This window comes from Arachis ipaensis, chromosome B02 (assembly GCF_000816755.2).
Source record: "Arachis ipaensis cultivar K30076 chromosome B02, Araip1.1, whole genome shotgun sequence".
Taxonomy (NCBI): domain Eukaryota; kingdom Viridiplantae; phylum Streptophyta; class Magnoliopsida; order Fabales; family Fabaceae; genus Arachis; species Arachis ipaensis.
The window spans coordinates 26,452,397-26,471,685 of record NC_029786.2 but is presented as its reverse complement, the minus strand read 5'-3'; the positions used below and the strand labels follow the sequence as shown (position 1 = coordinate 26,471,685).

General features: G+C 36.8%; 2 pseudogenes; both read left to right on the top strand.

Annotated features, from left to right (window-relative positions):
- The window catches only part of LOC107627074, a 21,946-nt pseudogene extending 7,997 nt beyond the window's left edge, over positions 1-13,949 (top strand).
- On the top strand, positions 16,203-18,992 carry LOC107628265 (annotated as a pseudogene).

The following is a 19,289-nucleotide window of genomic DNA, read 5'->3' as shown; positions in this document are numbered from 1 at the left end:
GTAATGATATTATCAAGAATTAATGATATTATTATTTTTCATAAAAATATTAAAAGATTAATATTTTAGTGTAAAAAATTAAATAGCAAAATTTAAAAAGAAAAAATATTAATAATCTAAAATTTTATAAAGGTCCAGCTCTATGAAAGTGAAGATTTGTAGAAGAAACATGCCACCACTTTATAGCATCAGCGAATGAGCAGAGCCACAGTGTATATGAAACCAATAAGAAACGTCCACGTGGAATTTCGACGTAAGTTGGCGCGCACCGATCCCACCGTCCTATATTCCCGTCTTTCTCCCGAAGCACACACATATCGTGGCATTCATTCATCATCATAATTAAAGTACATAAACCTCAAAACGCCGTCGTTTCATTCATGGAGGCTCACGGATCCGGTCTCCGCCGCATCCTGGTTCTGGCCTTCTGTGTCGCCGGCATCTGGTCTGCCTACATCTACCAAGGCGTTCTTTAGGAAACTCTGTAAGACACGCTGATTCGATCATTTCTGTTAAAAATTTTTAAATTTTCGTTTCTGAATTCGTTTTTCTCTTTTAAAATGAGTCAGATCCACAAAGCGGTTCGGTCCAAATGGCGAGAGGTTTGAGCACCTTGCATTTCTGAACTTGGCGCAGAATGTGGTTTGTTTGATATGGTCTTACATAAGTGAGCCCCTGTTTTACTTCTTTGTTTGGTTCTTTCATTTCTGCAAGTTACAGTATAGAATGAAAGAAATTTTGTTTGTTCTGCTTTGTGTTTATGCGCGTTTTAGTGTGGTTGCTTATGTTATTTTGATATTGCAAAATAATAATAATACAGTGATTAAGATATGGTCAAATGGGAGTACTGGTGGTGCACCTTGGTGGTCTTACTGGAGTTGTGGAATTACCAACACTATTGGTCCAGCGATGGGAATTGAAGCACTCAAGTATATTAGTTACCCGGCTCAGGCATGTTACTTTTCTTCATTGTATGAGCTCTTCAAACTGTTTTTTTGGAAAGAGGCCTTTTTAGAGATTTTGGACCTACCTCCATTGCACGGATGTGATATATTTCTGTGTCTTCAATATACTGGTTTTTAATGGTGGTGGTGTATTTGCTTTGTTGTCTGCTTGCAGGTACTGGCAAAATCCTCAAAAATGATTCCAGGTCAGTTTATGTATATCACTGTCACTATTTCATGCTCTAGAAAAACTGAATTTATTTAGGATAATTCAAATCAATTCAAAGTGGTATAGCCTTTTATGTCTATTTGGGTTCAAATAGAATCACATTAGGTGGAACACCATGTTATTACCAATTGCGTAGTAACCTTGCATTTATGAGTAGTGATATGGTCGTCATAAACGAGCTATAACTCGGCATGGTCCGTTATAGCTCCTCCATTCATGAGCCATAACTCGGTCAGATAAATGCTCCGTCATAACCGACGATAAAACGGTAACATAATCAAGGGACGTTACCTACCTTTTTGTAACCGACTTTAAATACTAGAAACGTAACAGCCGAGCAGTCGACCATATAAAAGCCAGGTAAAGTATTTTCTTCGACAAGTAAGAGATAATGCAATATACTGACTTAAGATTTGGAGTGCCTTTGCAGGTACACTCCCCCCTCATTTGTTCGCACTATTCACGTCACACAATAAAGAAAAGCTCAGAATTCAAGGATCGGACGATCAGCCTCAAAGCGTATAAGCTCGGTTAATATCTCCATTTCGCAAGCAAGAACAATTGGCGCCCACCGTGGGCCGAGGAAATCAAATTTTTCTTTTGGTCCCATTACCCCTGCTTACGCCCATGGCTGACGTACCACCTCCTTCGCTATCTGAACTTATGCGGATGATAGCTGAGTTACAACAAGCCAATCAACGGATGGCCGATGAAAATCAAATAATGGCTGCTCAAATCGCCGAGTTGAATCATGTTCGGATAGAACATGACGAGACTCATCATCAGCAACCAGAGGATAATGAACATCATTCTCAACCATCACACGTCTCGGAGACTATCCGAGCCAACGAAGTTCAACCCGACGATGACAAAGGAGAGTCCGACGAACTTGTGGGACCCTTCACAGAAGAAGTGATGAACTTCGAAATGCCAAAGAGATTCACCTTGCCACTAACCCTCACACCTTATGATGGGCTCGGAGACCCAAAGAAGTTTCTCAAAAAGTTCCGATCAATAATGATCGTCAACGGGGCATCAAATATTGTTCTATGTCGCTGTTTTCCGAATTATTTAGATGGTCCTGCACTTGATTGGTTGTGTGCTTTGCCTGCAGGTTCTATCTCGCGATTTCAACAACTGGCCAAGCTCTTCGAGGATCACTTCGCCGGATCAGCAATATACCTGCATGATTCTGACTATCTGAATACAATCAAGCAAGGGCAAAACGAAAGTCTGAAGGATTATATGACCCGCTTCACGAAAGTCGCCATCAGCATACCCGACCTCCATCCCGAAGTCCATTTGCATGCAATCAAAAGCGGCCTCAGACCTGGGAAGTTCCAGGAAATAATTGCGGTAGCCAAGCCCAAAACCTTTGCCGAGTTCCGGGAGAAAGCCAAGGGCCAAATAGATATTGAGGAGATCAGACAAGCTCGGAAATCCGACAAACCGAACTACAGAGATGATGACAGACCTCCGAACAGTAAGAAAAGTTTTAAACTAACACCTCGCTTTGATTCTTACACGTAGTTTAACAATAAACGGGAGGACATCATCAAAGAAATTCTAAATTCAAAACTCATCAAGCCACCAAGAAAGGCCGGCACCTACCAAGACACTAAGAACGTAGACAAATCTAAATATTGTGCCTTCCACCAGAAGCATGGCCACACCACTGATGACTGTGTGGTAGCAAAGGATCTTTTAGAATGTTTAGCATGGCCACCAAAAGCATACCCTTTGGACTAAAGAATGCAGGAGCAACCTACCAGCGACTTATGGACAAAGTCTTCGCAAATCAAATCGGCAAAAACATCGAAGTATATGTCGACGACATGGTCACCAAGACACAGCTCGGAAAAAACCATATCGACAACTTATCAGAGATTTTCGAGCAAATTCGCCACTACAACGTGCGTCTAAACCCAGAAAAGTGCGCTTTCGCAGTTCAGGGAGGTAAATTTTTAGGTTTCTTACTGACGAACAGGGGCATTGAGGCGAATCCAGACAAATGCCGAGCAGTCCTAGAAATGACAAGCCCAAAAACCGTAAAGGAAGTCCAACGCCTCACCGGCAGACTCGCTGCACTATCTAGATTTGTTCCATGCCTAGCTTCAAAATCCACTCCTTTTTTCCAAACGATAAAAAAAAAAAACAAATTTCACTGGAACGACGATTGCGAGAGAGCTTTTCAAACCTTAAAAACTAATCTCTCCCAACCGCCGATCTTGCAAAAACTCCATCAAGGGGAAGACCTATTCCTGTATTTATCAGTGACTGATTGGGCTATAAGCTCTGCTCTTGTTATAGAAAGGAACAAAACTCAACATCCAGTATACTTTGTCAGCAAAACTCTTCAACACGCCGAGCTCAATTACCCGAGAATTGAAAAGCTGGCTTTAGCATTAATTTTCTCAGCAAAAAGACTCCGACCTTATTTCCAAAGTCATGTTGTCCATGTCAAGACCGATCACCCATTACGCCAGGTGTTACATAAACCAAAAATTGCCAGACGACTTATTAAATGGTCAATAGAATTGTCAGAATTCGACATAAGGTACCAATCAAGAGGACCAATTAAGTCCCAATTTTTAGCAGACTTCATTGCAGAACTAACTACTCCATCAGAAGACGATCATACAAAACAATGGACCTTATACGTCGACGGCTCATCTAATACCGAAGGCTGTGGCACCGGAATACGCCTCTAGTCTGACGATGGCTTTATTCTAGAACATTCATTGCACCTAACATTCAAAGCTAGCAATAATCAATCCGAATATGAGGCCCTCGTTGCAGGACTCCGCCTTCGCTTGGACCTTCACATTTCAACTCTAAAGGTATACTGTGACTCCTTATTGGTCGTACAACAGGTAAATGACCACTTCCAAGTAAGGGATCCTCCCCTTTCTAAATATTTATTATTAGTTAAAGATTTGATCTCAAAGTTTTCAAATTTTGAAATTCAACACATCCCACGAGATCAAAACCAAAGAGCCGATATCTTATCTAAACTCGGCAGCACACAATCCGACTTATCCACACTGCACCAATCCACTATTACATCACCGAGTGTAAGTCTAACAGATGTACTAAGTGTCACACAGGAACAGGGATGGCAAGACGATTACATACAATATCTAAAAACAGGTCAAATACCTAATAAGGTAGACAACACAAAAAGATTCCGAAGACAAGCTTCGTTCTTCACATTGATCAACGAAACCTTATACCGCCGAGGATATACTCGGCCGTTACTAAAATTTCTCAACAAAGAGGAAGCCAAACTAGCCCTGTCGGAAGCACATGAGGGCTTTTGCGGAACACATACAGGAGCTCGGAGCCTAGCCTCAAAAATACTCCGCGCAGGTTTCTTTTGGCCAACCTTACAACATGACAGCAAGACTAAAGTTCAGACTTGTGAAAACTGTCAGAAACATGCACCACTCATACATCTCCCTGCCGAACAACTACATTATTCCTACGTAAGTTGGCCTTTCTATCAATGGGGGCTTGACATCCTCGGTCCATTCCCAATGGCACCGGGGCAGGTAAAATTTTTATTGGTTGCAATTGATTATTTTTCAAAGTGGTTGGAAGCCCAACCTTTAGCCAGAATCACATCACAACAAATAATTTCCTTTACTTGGAAGAATATTATTTGCCGTTTTGGCATTTCCCCTCATATCATCACTGACAATGGTCGCCAGTTTGCTGACCATAAATTCCAATCCTTTTTGCAGAACCTTAAGGTCAAACAACATTTCTCCTCCGTTGAACATCCTTAAACAAACGGGCTAGCAGAAGCAGCGAACAAGATCATACTACATGCTTTAAAGAAAAAGTTAGATGATGTCAAAGGACTTTGGGTAGAACTAATACAAGAAATCCTTTGGGGTTACAACACAACACCTCAGTCATCAACAAAAGAGACTCCATTTCGCCTAGTATATGACTCTGAATCTGTGATACCCTTAGAAGTCTCACACAGCTCGGTCCGAACTCAACCCGGCAATCAGGATGAAGCCCGGCGAGCCGAGCTAGATCTCATCGAAGAAATAAGGGAAATATCCACACTGCGACAATGCGTGGCTCAGCAAGCAATCGCCCGACGACATAACAAGTCGGTCAGAAACTGATCATTCCAAATCGGCGACTTAGTGCTTCGAAAGACGGAAACTGTAACACCCTAACTTTTAGCACGTCATGATCGTACCAAAAGTAAGGCGTTATGGACCTGATTTCCTTTATTATAAATTTACTATTGAGCCTTTACGTCGATATCACGTTTCAGTTTTTAAGAAAATTTCAGAAAAAGATTTTAGTAGTTAAATTCACATAACAAAAGATCTTCAAGTAATAATAATCACATAATTATTAATAATAATAGATACTATACAATTATATTCAATGTAAAACTCAAATACAATACCTATCCCTCTGGATAAAATAAAAACCCTAAAGCAACAAGGACGAGGGAACTCTATAAAAACAACAGGAATCACAAGTAAATCTACTAATCGTCTGCAGCTTCTTACTGAATCTCCAAACCTGTGTCACTGAAAGGGTGGAAGATTTGGGGTGAGAACAACCACACGTTCTCAGTAGGGAATGGGAATGCCGTAAAAGTAATGGAATAAAATGCAAATAATTAACTTTACTCAATAAAACTTTATTTTTATCGAACCCTTTAAAAATACTCTTATTCTACTTTAGCTAACAAATTACCTCTTTTAAAAAAAAATCTCTAAACTCAAATCAAATTTTAAATATAAAAACTAGTCACATTTTCTGTCTCTCAGCCACATAGTTAATCCTCAGTCAAATGTCAACTCGTAATCACTTTAATACACTCACAAACAAGTAGTACAAGCAAGAGATTCAATTCAATGTACAAGCAAGTCGCAACAAGACAAACAGTACAATCACAAAGTAATAAGACAAGCAAGCGCAATCAAATGCAAATGTGCAAACAACATGATGCATGTCTATCCCTAACGCAGGCCATGAGCTCATGTGTCGGTTGCCTACCCGCTTCCGACATTACCCAGGCACAAGTCCCAGGTATGGCTTTCCAGATGCATCAGTGTGCTTACAAGTCGTACGGCCAGGCCGCATACAGTGTGACTTCAAGTCGTACGGCCAGGCCGCATACAGTGTGACTTTCCAAATCAATAAGCGTACATCTGGAAAACAGTTCTCAGTGTGTGGGCGTCTCCACTTTACATTTGGCACTAAGGCCCAAACAATATCACATCTGCTCTCCTGTGGCAGACATTTCATTAATTAATATATTCTTTAAATCCTTGTTCTCTGCTCTCCTGTGGCAGAGATTCCTTTTCTTAATAAACCGAGCTCAAATCTTTACTTAAAACAAAATCTCTCCTTAAAATATTGGGTTTAAAACATTATATTTTTCTTAATAAATCAAACTTTAAAATAGAATAAATCTTATCTTAACTAAATATATTTTAAATAATTTAACTTTCCAAAACCAAATCTTTTAAAATAACTTTTCAAATAAAACCTCAGATTTTATAAAATTTCGGCGGCATTTTCTCTAAAATTCGATCTAAACCACCCTTACGGGTTCCCTATTCCTCAATTCAATAATCATAAAATTTTATTTAATTATTTTTGTTAAAAATAGATTTCTTAAAATAAAATCTCAATATAATATGATAACTTATAAATAACTAATTACTTAATTTTCAAAAAATTTGAGATGTTATATCCTACCTACCTTACAAAAATTTTCGCCGTCGAAAATTGTTATATTGAAACATGTTTAAATTCCAACTGAAAAAAAAAATAAGGTCCTCGAAGAGAAGTACAGAAAAAAGTCAAAGATAATATTTGAAAAAGGACAGGTAGGCAATTGGATTTACGGACAAACGGAGGTACATAGGGACAATAATAAGGTTTGGTCGGGAAATAATCAAATCACATTTTAGGAAATTTCAAGACAAGGATTCCAATGAAAATAACGAAGGAAGAGGTGGCACCAAGTCACATAGCATGAGTAAAGAATATACGTCGAAACGAATCCTTAAAACGTAACTTCTAACTTCCCAAACCCCGTGAATGGCATAACCTGTTATTTCTATTTTGTCTATGATAATCCGTTAGTGTTTTCGTATACACAAATCATCAGTATTAAGTTGGCCAGACCTAATACCATGAGAAATGCAACGGTCGACTAACAGCATTAATCAATAGACAGTCATGCATCTAAAACTCAAATTCTTGTCATTAGGACAAGTCCTATTGCATGACAGACACTCAGAGTATGCAGTAAAGCATAGTCAGTCCATTCCCAAGGCTCTAACGGGAACAAACTGCTCTGATACCATAATGTAACACCCTAACTTTTAGCACGTCATGGTCGTATCAAAAGTAAGGTGTTATGGACCTGATTTCCTTTATTATAAATTTACTATTGAGCCTTTACGTCGATATCGCGTTTCAGTTTTTAAGAAAATTTCAGAAAAAGATTTTAGTAATTAAATTCACATAACAAAAGATCTTCAAGTAATAATAATCACATAATTATTAATAATAATAGATGCTATACAATTAGATTCAATGTAAAACTCAAATACAATACCTATCCCTCTGGATAAAATAAAAACCCTAAAGCAACAAGGACGAGGGAACTTTATAAAAACAACAGGAATCACAAGTAAATCTACTAATCGTCTGCAGCTTCTTACTGAATCTCCGAACCTGTGTCACTGAAAGAGTGGAAGATTTGGGGTGAGAACAACCACACGTTCTCAGTAGGGAATGGGAATGTCGTAAAAGTAATGGAATAAAATGCAAATAATTAACTTTACTCAATAAAACTTTATTTTTATCGAACCCTTTGAAAATACTCTTATTCTACTTTAGCTAACAAATTACCTCTTTTAAAAAAAATCTCTAAACTCAAATCAAATTTTAAATATAAAAAATAGTCACATTTTCTGTCTCTCAGCCACATAGTTAATCCTCAGTCAAATGTCAACTCGTAATCACTTTAATACACTCACAAACAAGTAGTACAAGCAAGAGATTCAATTCAATATACAAGCAAGTCGCAACAAGACAAACAGTACAATCACAAAGTAATAAGACAAGCAAGCGCAATCAAATGCAAATGTGCAAACAACATGATGCATGTCTATCCCTAACGCAGGCCATGAGCTCATGTGTCAGTTGCCTACCCGCTCCTGACATTACCCAGGCACAAGTCCCAGGTATGGTAATTAATTTTGTAGGCATTCTAAATTAAAAACGTTTATCTTTAAAAATAAATCCCCTACCTTCGTACGTAATCGAAATACTCGAAATTCCGGAGAAACTTTCTGACCGAGCTGCTGAAAGAGAAAGCGTCAGAAATCGTCTGTACTTCCTAGAACTCCAGTTAACTGAACTCAAAGGGAAAAGGAGCTACGTCACCGTCAACTTCTACCGATCAAAAGTGATGCCAATACGTAGAGGAGAAGGATACGAACACTTTTATCGGATTACAGTTTTTATCGAAATTACAAATCATAAGAAATCAAACTCAAAAGGGGTAAGGTTCCATGATTTCTGATTCCTCTCACTCACGGCTTACTCTCTCTTTTTCTTTCAAGGTTGGTTCAGTGATGCATGAAGGAAAAGAAAGTATGATTAGGGATGATAGTGATTAAAAAGGATTTGTGGTAGTAAGGTTTATTAGGTGTCATTGGTTATTAAATGAATGTAACATGTGTCATGGTTGCATAAATATATGTATACATATAAGCCACGACCTTTATTTCTCTTTTTCTCTCTAAAGAGTTCGGCTATAATGAATAAAAGTGATAAAAGAAAATGATGCTAATGAATGATAGTTTGTAGTGTGAAAGTATTATTAGGTGTCATGAGTATATATAAGTATAATAGCATGCAAGCCACGTTCATTTCTTTCTTAGTCTCTTAATGATATTAGTTATATATATATATATATATATAATAAAAGATTAACTTAATTTTTGCCTATCAAAATAGTTTTTAATAAATAGTTCAAACTAATAGAATAAGTTATATTTAAATTAAACTTCAATAATCATAAAATTTTATTTAATTATTTTTGTTAAAAATAGATTTCTTAAAATAAAATCTCAATATAATATGATAACTTATAAATAACTAATTACTTAATTTTCAAAAAATTTGAGATGTTATAGAAACAACACGCCGACCTCCATCCCATGGAAAGCTCGCGGCAAACTGGGATGGCCCCTACTGAGTTATAGAAGTCCTTGGCAACGGAGCATATAGGTTAGCATCCATGAATAGTACAATACTACCTAACACCTGGAACATTTCTTCATTAAAAAAATTTTACAGTTAAACATCAGGGACAGGCTTGTACTCTTTTTCCTACTATCAAGTTTTTTCCCAATGGGTTTTGCTTGGAGAGGTTTTAACGAGGCTAGCCTACCTGAGCCTTTATAACCAAAGGACTACCAATTCTATTATATGTAATGAATCTATCTCATTTTATACAAACTGTGTCACATTATCACGTTTGATTTTACAATCAATAATGCTTGACACGATTTCATCCATGGTCAAACCTCAAAATGACATACATCTTCATTCAAGCATATTCGGCAAACACTACATGGAATGCTCTTAACTGAATTCCTATCAATCATACAAAACGCTGATCAAACCACTCAGCACAAATCAAAAACGAATATAGATAAGGTCAAACAGTTACTGTCAATAATGTATCATCAATTACATTATCCATCAAAACATAAAAACATTTTACCAAAATAAAACTCCATTCAAAATACTAAATATTCTCTGCCCCATCTTCGGCAACACCATCATCCTCAACCATCTTCCCATCTCGAACGATCTTACCAAGATCAAACTCAGAAAAATCGACACCTGGAGTAATAAACTTCGCCTGTAAGGCCGCCCTTTCAAAACCCTCTACAAACAAATCCAAAATTTCATCACTTTTCTTCTTCTCCATCTCCTTCAGCCGAGCAGTAACATCAATCAGCCGAGCTTCCATACTCACCAAATCAGCTTCCTTTTTCTTCAAATCCTCAACGTCCTTAGCATAACTATCCTTAGTCTCCCTTAGCGACTTTTCACTTTCAGCCAACTTACTCTGCAGCTCAGAAACAACACTCTTGCTCTTACTTAATTCTTCTTTCATCACCAGAAGTTCATCCTTCTCCTCTACCACTTTCTTATGCCTCAGCTCCTGGCTCCGCCCCAAGCTGGCCAACCTCAAACCAACAACCTACAAAACATAACAACGACAAGGAAAGAAAAAATACATAAAGCCCAAATAACAAGGAAAAAGCCTAAACCAAAGGGAAGACCTTACCTGCATATATTGCCCAATAGCTACTTCACCAACCTCTTTTGCAAGAGAAACATCAGCCTCAGATTGACAATGTTCATCTACAATAGCCATGTAAGGATACTCTTTTCCCCACACAGAAACCCCCTCACTAAGCTTCCCACTAGACTCATCAAACAAATCCACCACCCCCAACTTCCTCTTCCTCGCAATTACTTTCCTACGCCCTTGACGAGGCTGAACTACCTCCCCAGGCGTTGCCACTTTCTCACGGTTCGACGATGAAACCTCCTTTTCTAAATTCTTACTTTTAAAGCGTGACCTCAAAGAAGCAGCCGAGACCCCAGGGCACTTCCCACCTGCAACATAAACAAAAGAACACATCAAAAACCCATATAAAGTCAATACAAAAACAACAAATATCCCAAACTCACCCAGGTAATTTATCACTGCCTCCTTATCATCTTCACATTTGAGTAACTCATACATAGATATCAGATCCTTACGATCAATACCCTCAACCAAAAACTCAATCAAACACACATTCCTCGGCGAAATGACTTCAGGACCGAGTATATTTTGCGGTTTCGAACACCACCACAAAGAAACTTCTCGCCCAGATTTTCATCAGCATAAAAAGGAAATTCGTTTTCTACACTCCTAACCTTAAGATACATTTCTTTAAAATCCTTGAAAGAGGATTTATACAACCTAAAAATAGCGAACCCAGGGGTGCTATTGAAATTTACCCAACCCCCCTTCCACACCCCCTTTGCTTGAAATAAAGAAAAAAACAAAACCGTTGGTGTCTCCTCCAGATATTCCATCAAAACCTCAAAGGAACGCAGAAACGCCCAGCCATTAAGATGAAGCTGGGACGTAGCACAGTTCAACTGTTTCAGAACTTGGCACTCAAACTCTGTAAATGGCAATTTCACCCTCAACTCCTCAAGCACACAACTGTGCATGTAGAAGAACTCAAAACCTTGCCCTCGATGATACACCCTATCATCGCTACTACATGAAAGCAACTCAATTTGAACCCCAGAACCAGCCCTAATGACTCTTGCTAAGTTCACCTCCTTCACCGCAGATTCATCACGAAACAGAGAGACTCGAGATTTCACATCCTCACCAACCCAGTCATAGGACCAATCAATCTCACCTTTTTTATCTTTCTCCAACCCCATTAGAACACAACAACAAGAACAGCAGAATGGAAGAAGAACATAAGAAGAGAAAAGAGAAAGAGAAAATAATTCAGAAGTAAACAGATAACATGCACATACCTCTTTTGCTCATTCCGTTACCAAAATTGAAAAACCCAAGCACCAAAAGAAACTAGAGTTAACTTCTAGCAGTAACCTAAACGGTTCGAATACTAAAACTGTTTCCCATTAAAATCTAAAACCACAAACTACATTGGAAAGGCAACAAGCCTTTAATGCTCCCATTAAACTCTCTCTCTCCTCCCCAAAACAACGCCATGATTCCCCATGTCATATCAAACAATACTTTTTTAATGAAGTAAGTTGAACTGGGGGCTCACTCGATACCCTATCCAACCGAGTTATAACTCCTTAAAGAAGCTCAACCTGCTTCATTAAAAACTCTCCACAGGCCAAGCTTGGGGACTATGATATGGTCGTCATAAACGAGCTATAACTCGGCATGGTCCGTTATAGCTCCTCCATTCATGAGCCATAACTCGGTCAGATAAATGATCCGTCATAACCGACGATAAAACGGTAACGTAATCAAGGGACGTTACCTACCTTTTTGTAACCGACTTTAAATACTAGAAATGTAATAGCCGAGCAGTCGACCATATAAAAGCCAGGTAAAGTATTTTCTTCGGCAAGTAAGAGATAACGCAATATACTAACTTAAGCTTTGGAGTGCCTTTGCAGGTACACTCCCCCTTCAATTGTTCGTACTATTCACGTCACACCAGAAAGAAAAGCTCAGAATTCAAGGATCGGACGATCAGCCTCAAAGCATATAAGCTCGGTTAATATCTCCATTTCGCAAGCAAGAACAAGTAGTAATGCAATTGTTTTTAATCATTTATATTTGTGTTTCACATCCTTTCATATACTTATAGGAGATTAAAGATATCTATTTGGTGAAGTTTGAAAAAAAAAACATTGTTTCCTTACTGCTTACCACCTCTAAGTATGTAAAAATAGAGAAGCCTAAAGCCTATGGTCATTTTTTATATAAAAGCGTTCTGCCATAACAAGTACTCATAACAAGTACTCATTTTACCATAACAAGTACTCATTTTTTTAGTAGTTATTTTATATTTCATAACAAGTACTCATTTTATCATGATACAGTTATGTTGATGGGTACTATAGTGTATGGTATAAGATACACTTTTCCAGAATACGTGGTCTGTACATTCCTTGTTGCTGGAGGGGTATCAACATTTGCACTTTTAAAGGTTAGGAACTTATCAGAATAATACAGAAAATATTACTATAGGGATACACTTTCCCATGTTGGCTATAAAAAAATCATGTGGATTGAGAATGCAGCTTAGCTTTCGAATTTCTCATCTTTGCTTATGCTTATTGGCAGACTATCTCAAAGACTATGAGCAACTTAGCACATCCAAATGCTCCCCTTGGATATGGACTATGTTTCCTGAACCTTACATTTGATGGATTTTCAAATACAACTCAGGATTCCTTAAAAGTAAGGTAAAATAAGCAAACCTTGTCCCTCGATCTGTCTGATTGCTTGTAAACTGCAAAACTTTTGGATTCTTGTACTTCCTTGACATAAATTTTTTCCCCCTTCTTGATTCACTGACTTTGACTTTTCCCCATTCTTCTAAGATAATGATGTGTATAAGTAAAATTATGATGAACATAATGACACTAAATGTAAAAATTTTTAGTTCTATTTTTCGGGTGTTTAAATGTTGACTTTTCAGCAATGTTTAGATTTTAGAATGAGAGGTGATTCATATTTAAGACTATAGCAAGTGTTATTAATTTAATGCAATTACTGGTTTTTGTTACTCAGGTACCCTAAAACAAGTGCTTGGAATATTATGTTAGGAATGAATTTATGGGGAACCATATACAATATGATTTACATGTTTGGCTGGCCCAGTGGAAGTGGAATTGAAGCTGTTCGCTTTTGCAAATAGCATCCAGAGGCAGCATGGGATATTCTTCTCTTCTGCTATTGTGGTGCTGTTGGCCAAAACTTCATCTTTTTTACAATAAGCTGATTTGGCTCTTTGTCCAACACCACCATTACTACCACTCGCAAATTCGTTAGCATTGTGGTATCTTCTCTATTGAGTGGAAATCCGCTTTCAACAAAATAATGGAGTTGTGTTTGTATGGTATTCACTGGATTGTCATACCAGATCTACCTCAAGTGGCAGAAGCTACAACGACTGCAGAAGAGAAAAGTCACTTGAGAAACCTTAAGCAAATTTGAATTCACACGTTGGTGTTGGCTCATTTCCCATCAACAATTGTTATATCTTGATGACCTTAAAAGTTTTGATGAACTCAATTTAGATTTATAAGAATTTCATAGAAATGTTTCTTTAATATAGTTGTAATTGTACTCCGGGCAATGTACCATCCATCCATCATTTGACCTCAATGTAAATGTAGTTCATATCTCATTCCGTTGTGGATAAGTGGTAGTGGTATGTCGGAATGGAATAATGGCTATATTCAATTAACATTACACCCGTTGTAATTTGGTATTGATAAGTGATAACTCTAATTGAGTAGATGCTATTTTTAAATAGAAGTTAAGGTTGAATATTCCATTTCTTCTTGGTTCATATATTTATTTTTACATGCCAAAACTTCATTTTATGTACAATTCCTTGCCTACTCTTTATAAAGTGAGTATAGCAAACTATCTTTATATGAGAAATAAGAGAATATAAATTAGCCATCAGATCTAAATAAATAGTTTGGATTAAATTTTGAAATAAAATCCACTCACTTGCACATTCCTTATTTGTTTCGTTGAAACAATTAAATGATTGCAGCTGAAGCCTAGCTCAATTGGTAAAATCATACGCCTCTTAATACGCTGCACCGAGTTCAAACCTTGGTGAATGCACCAAGTGTTGAATATGATTAGGATTAAAGTATGGTCTACCATTTTGTGATTAAAATTTATCCAAGTTCCATCTTGTAAATGTAATTTATCTTCAAGATCTTCCATCCATTCTAGAATTTGTGCATGGGATTCATAACGTGTACTTTACCTCATTGTCTTGATAGAAATAGCAGATTCTGATGTTGCATCTGTGTATAATCATGTTGGAAAACAATTTTCTTATTATTTGAATTAATGTGTGATGAAATGTGTTCTCTTTAGCTAAAGCTTCATATTTTTGCCTCTTTCTGCGGGAATGGATCCTCTCAACTGTTAAAAAAATTAAGAGTATAAAGTGTGATCTTTAACCCTTCATTGTTCTCTCCCATATTTATTATTGGTCCCACTTATAAAATCAATGGTAGGAGATCACACTTTACTCCCTCAATTGTAAAAAAAATTGAGAGGATCCATTCCCTCTTTCTGCAAAGCGTAGAGAAGCAAAGATTTGTAGCAGAAATATGTTACCACATTAAAGTATCAGCCAATGAGAGGAGCACCGATATTCTACACATAAAGCACCCTAATGACCCTATCTACTATCTAGTTTAATTTTATTTCTACCCCGAGACTATTGGCTTGTCTAAAGTAATTTCATGTTAGTTTTCTCTTTCTTTATACCCTGTTATATATATATGTATAAAATGATGTCAATTACTCCATATGATACCGAATTAACTCAATTATGGATTTGGTGAATCTAACTCTGAGATGGAAAGCGCCAGGGATCTTGGTATGTTGCAACTTGTGTATCATTTTTTTTCTTGTTGACTTTTAGCCAGTGTCTTATTCCAACTCTCAATTGAGTCTTTAAATACAATGATCGAGATGTTGCTCCTCCTTTTACCTTCAAATCAACAATGATGGGAATCTAATGGTGTTTAGAAAAACAAAAACAAGAGTCCATTTGATATGTCCGGATATTATTGGAACTGAAGAGAGTTGATGGCTTATACTCATACAATTGGATTAAGAGTCATTATTGTGAATGGTGATAAATGACGGTCGTGGTGGTGGTGGTAGGATTAGGGGGTGTTCACGGTAAAAGAGGGAAGATGAGAAGGGTGAGGAAAAGAGGGAGAGGTGGTGGTTTAGGTGTGTGTGCCAGAAAATAATGAAAGTGCTATCATGGGAATAGATTTCAGTTATGAAGATTTAGGCTGTATTAATGTTTGGTAAACATGTTGGAAGCACAAAAAATATGTTCAATTTTTTTTTAACGTTATAATTTTTGTTTGGTTAACTTTTTTTCTGTAATGATATTATCAAGAATTAATGATATTATTATTTTTCATAAAAATATTAAAAGATTAATATTTTAGTGTAAAAAATTAAATAGCAAAATTTAAAAAGAAAAATATTAATAATCTAAAATTTTATAAAGGTCCAGCTCTATGAAAGTGAAGATTTGTAGAAGAAACATGTCACCACTTTATAGCATCAGCGAATGAGCAGAGCCACGGTGTATATGAAACCAATAAGAAACGTCCACGTGGAATTTCGACGTAAGTTGGCGCGCACCGATCCCACCCTCCTATATTCCCGTCTTTCTCCCGAAGCACACACATATCGTGGCATTCATTCATCATCATAATTAAAGTACATAAACCTCAAAACGCCGTCGTTTCATTCATGGAGGCTCACGGATCCGGTCTCCGTCGCGTCCTGGTTTTGGCCTTCTGTGTCGCCGGCATCTGGTCTGCCTACATCTACCAAGGCGTTCTTCAGGAAACTCTGTAAGACACACTGATTCAATCATTTCTGTTACGAATTTTTAAATTTTCATTTCTGAATTCGTTTTTCTCTTTTAAAATGAGTCAGATCCACAAAGCGGTTCGGTCCAAATGGCGAGAGGTTTGAGCACCTTGCATTTTTGAACTTGGCGCAGAATGTGGTTTGTTTGATATGGTCTTACATAAGTGAGCCCCTGTTTTACTTCTTTGTTTGGTTTTTTCATTTCTGCAAGTTACAGTGTGGAACGAAAGAAATTTTGTTTATTCTGCTTTGTGTTTATGCGCGTTTTAGTGTGGTTCCTTACATTAATTTGATATTGCAAAATAATAATAATACAGTGATTAAGATATGGTCAAGTGGGAGTAGTGATGGTGCACCTTGGTGGTCTTACTGGAGTTGTGGAATTACCAACACTATTGGTCCAGCGATGGGAATTGAAGCACTCAAGTATATTAGTTACCCGGCTCAGGCATGTTACTTTTCTTCATTGTATAAGCTCTTCAAACTGTTTTTTTTTTTTGGAAAGAGGCCTTTTTAGATACTTTGGACCTACCTCCATTGCACGGATGTGATATATTTCTATGTCTTCAGTATACTGGTTTTTAATGGTAGTGGTGTATTTGCTTTGTTGTCTGCTTGCAGGTACTGGCAAAATCCTCAAAAATGATTCCAGGTCAGTATATGTATATCACTATCACTATTTCATGCTCCAGAAAAACTGAATTTATTTAGGATAATTCAAATCAATTCAAAGTGGTATAGCCTTTTTATGTCTATTTGGGTTCAAATAGAATCACATTAGGTGGAACACCATGTTATTACCAATCGCATAGTAACCTTGCATTTATGAGTAGTAATGCAATTGTGTTTAGTCATTTCTATTTGTGTTTCACATCCTTTCATATACTTATAGGAGATTAAAGATATCTATTTGGTGAAGTTTGAAAAAAAAAACATTGTTTCCTTACTGCTTACCACCTCTAAGTATGTAAAAATGGAGAAGCCTAAAGCCTATGGTCATTTTTTATATAAAAGCGTTCTGCCATAACAAGTACTCATAACAAGTACTCATTTTACCATAACAAGTACTCATTTTACCATAAAAAGTACTCATTTCTTTAATAGTTATTTTATATTTCATAACAAGTACTCATTTTACCATGATACATTTATGTTGATGGGTACTATAGTGTATGGTATAAGATACACTTTTCCAGAATACGTCTGTACATTCCTTGTTGCTGGAGGGGTATCAACATTTGCACTTTTAAAGGTTAGGAACTTATCAGAATAATACAGAAAATATTACTATAGGGATACACTTTCCCATGTTGCCTATAAAAAATTCATGTGGATTGAGAATGCAGCTTAGCTTTCGAATTTCTCATCTTTGCTTATGCTTATTGGCAGACTAGCTCAAAGACTATGAGCAACTTAGCACATCCAAATGCTCCCCTTGGATATGGACTATGTTTCCCGAACCTTACATTTTATGGATTTACAAATGCAACTCAGGATTCCTTAAAAGCAAGGTAAAATAAGCAAACTTTGTCCCTCGATCTGTCTGATTGCTTCTAAACTGCAAAACTTTTGGATTCTTGTACTTTCTTGACATAAATTTTTTCCCCTTTCTTGATTCACTGACTTTGACTTTTCCCCATTCTTCCAAGATAATGATGTGTATAAGTAAAATTATGATGATCATAATGAGACTAAATGTAAAAATTTTTAGTTCTATTTTTCGGGTGTTTGAATGTTGACTTTTCAGCAATGTTTAGATTTTAGAATGAGAGGTGATTCATATTTAAGACTATAGCAAGTGTTATTAATTTAATGCGATTACTGGTTTTTGTTACTTAGGTACCCTAAAACAAATGCTTGGAATATTATGTTGGGAATGAATTTATGGGGAACCATATATAATACGATTTACATGTTTGGCTGGCCTAGTGGAAGTGGATTTGAAGCTGTTCGCTTTTACAAATAGCATCCAGAGGCAGCATGGGATATTCTTCTCTTCTGCTGTTGTGGTGTTGTTGGCCAAAACTTCATCTTTTTACAATAAGCTGATTTGGCTCTTTGGCCAACACCACCATTACTACCACTCGTAAATTCGTTAGCATTGTGGTATCTTCTCTATTGAGTGGAAATTTGCTTTCAACAAAACAATGGGATTGTGTTTGTATGGTATTCACTGGATTGTCATACCAGATCTACCTCAAGTGGCAGAAGCTACAACGACTGCAGAAGGGAAAAGCCACTTGAGAAACCTTAAGCAAATTTGAATTCACACGTTGGTGTTGGCTCATTTGCCCATCAACCATTGTTATATCTTGATGACCTTAAAAGTTTTGATGAACTCAATTTAGATTTATAAGAATTTCATAGAAATATTTCTTTAATATAGTTGTAATTGTACTCCGGGCAATGTACCATCCATCCATCATTTGATCTCAATGTAAATGTAGTTCATATCTCATTCCGTTGTGGATAAGTGCTAGTGGTATGTCGGAATGGAATAATGGCTATATTCAATTAACATTACACCCGTTGTAATTTGGTATTGATAAGTGATAACTCTAATTGAGTAGATGCTATTTTTAAATAGAAGTTAAGGTTAAATATTCCATTTCTTCTTGGTTCATATATTTATTTTTACATGCCAAAACTTCATTTTATGTACAATTCCTTGCCTACTCTTTATAAAGTGAGTATAGCAAACTGTCTTTATATGAGAAATAAGAGAATATAAATTACCCATCAGATCTAAATAAATAGTTTGGATTAAATTTTGAAATAAAATACACTCACTTGCACATTCCTTATTTGTTTCGTTGAAACAATTAAATGATTACAGCTGAAGCCTGGCTCAATTGGTAAAATCATACGCCTCTTAATACGC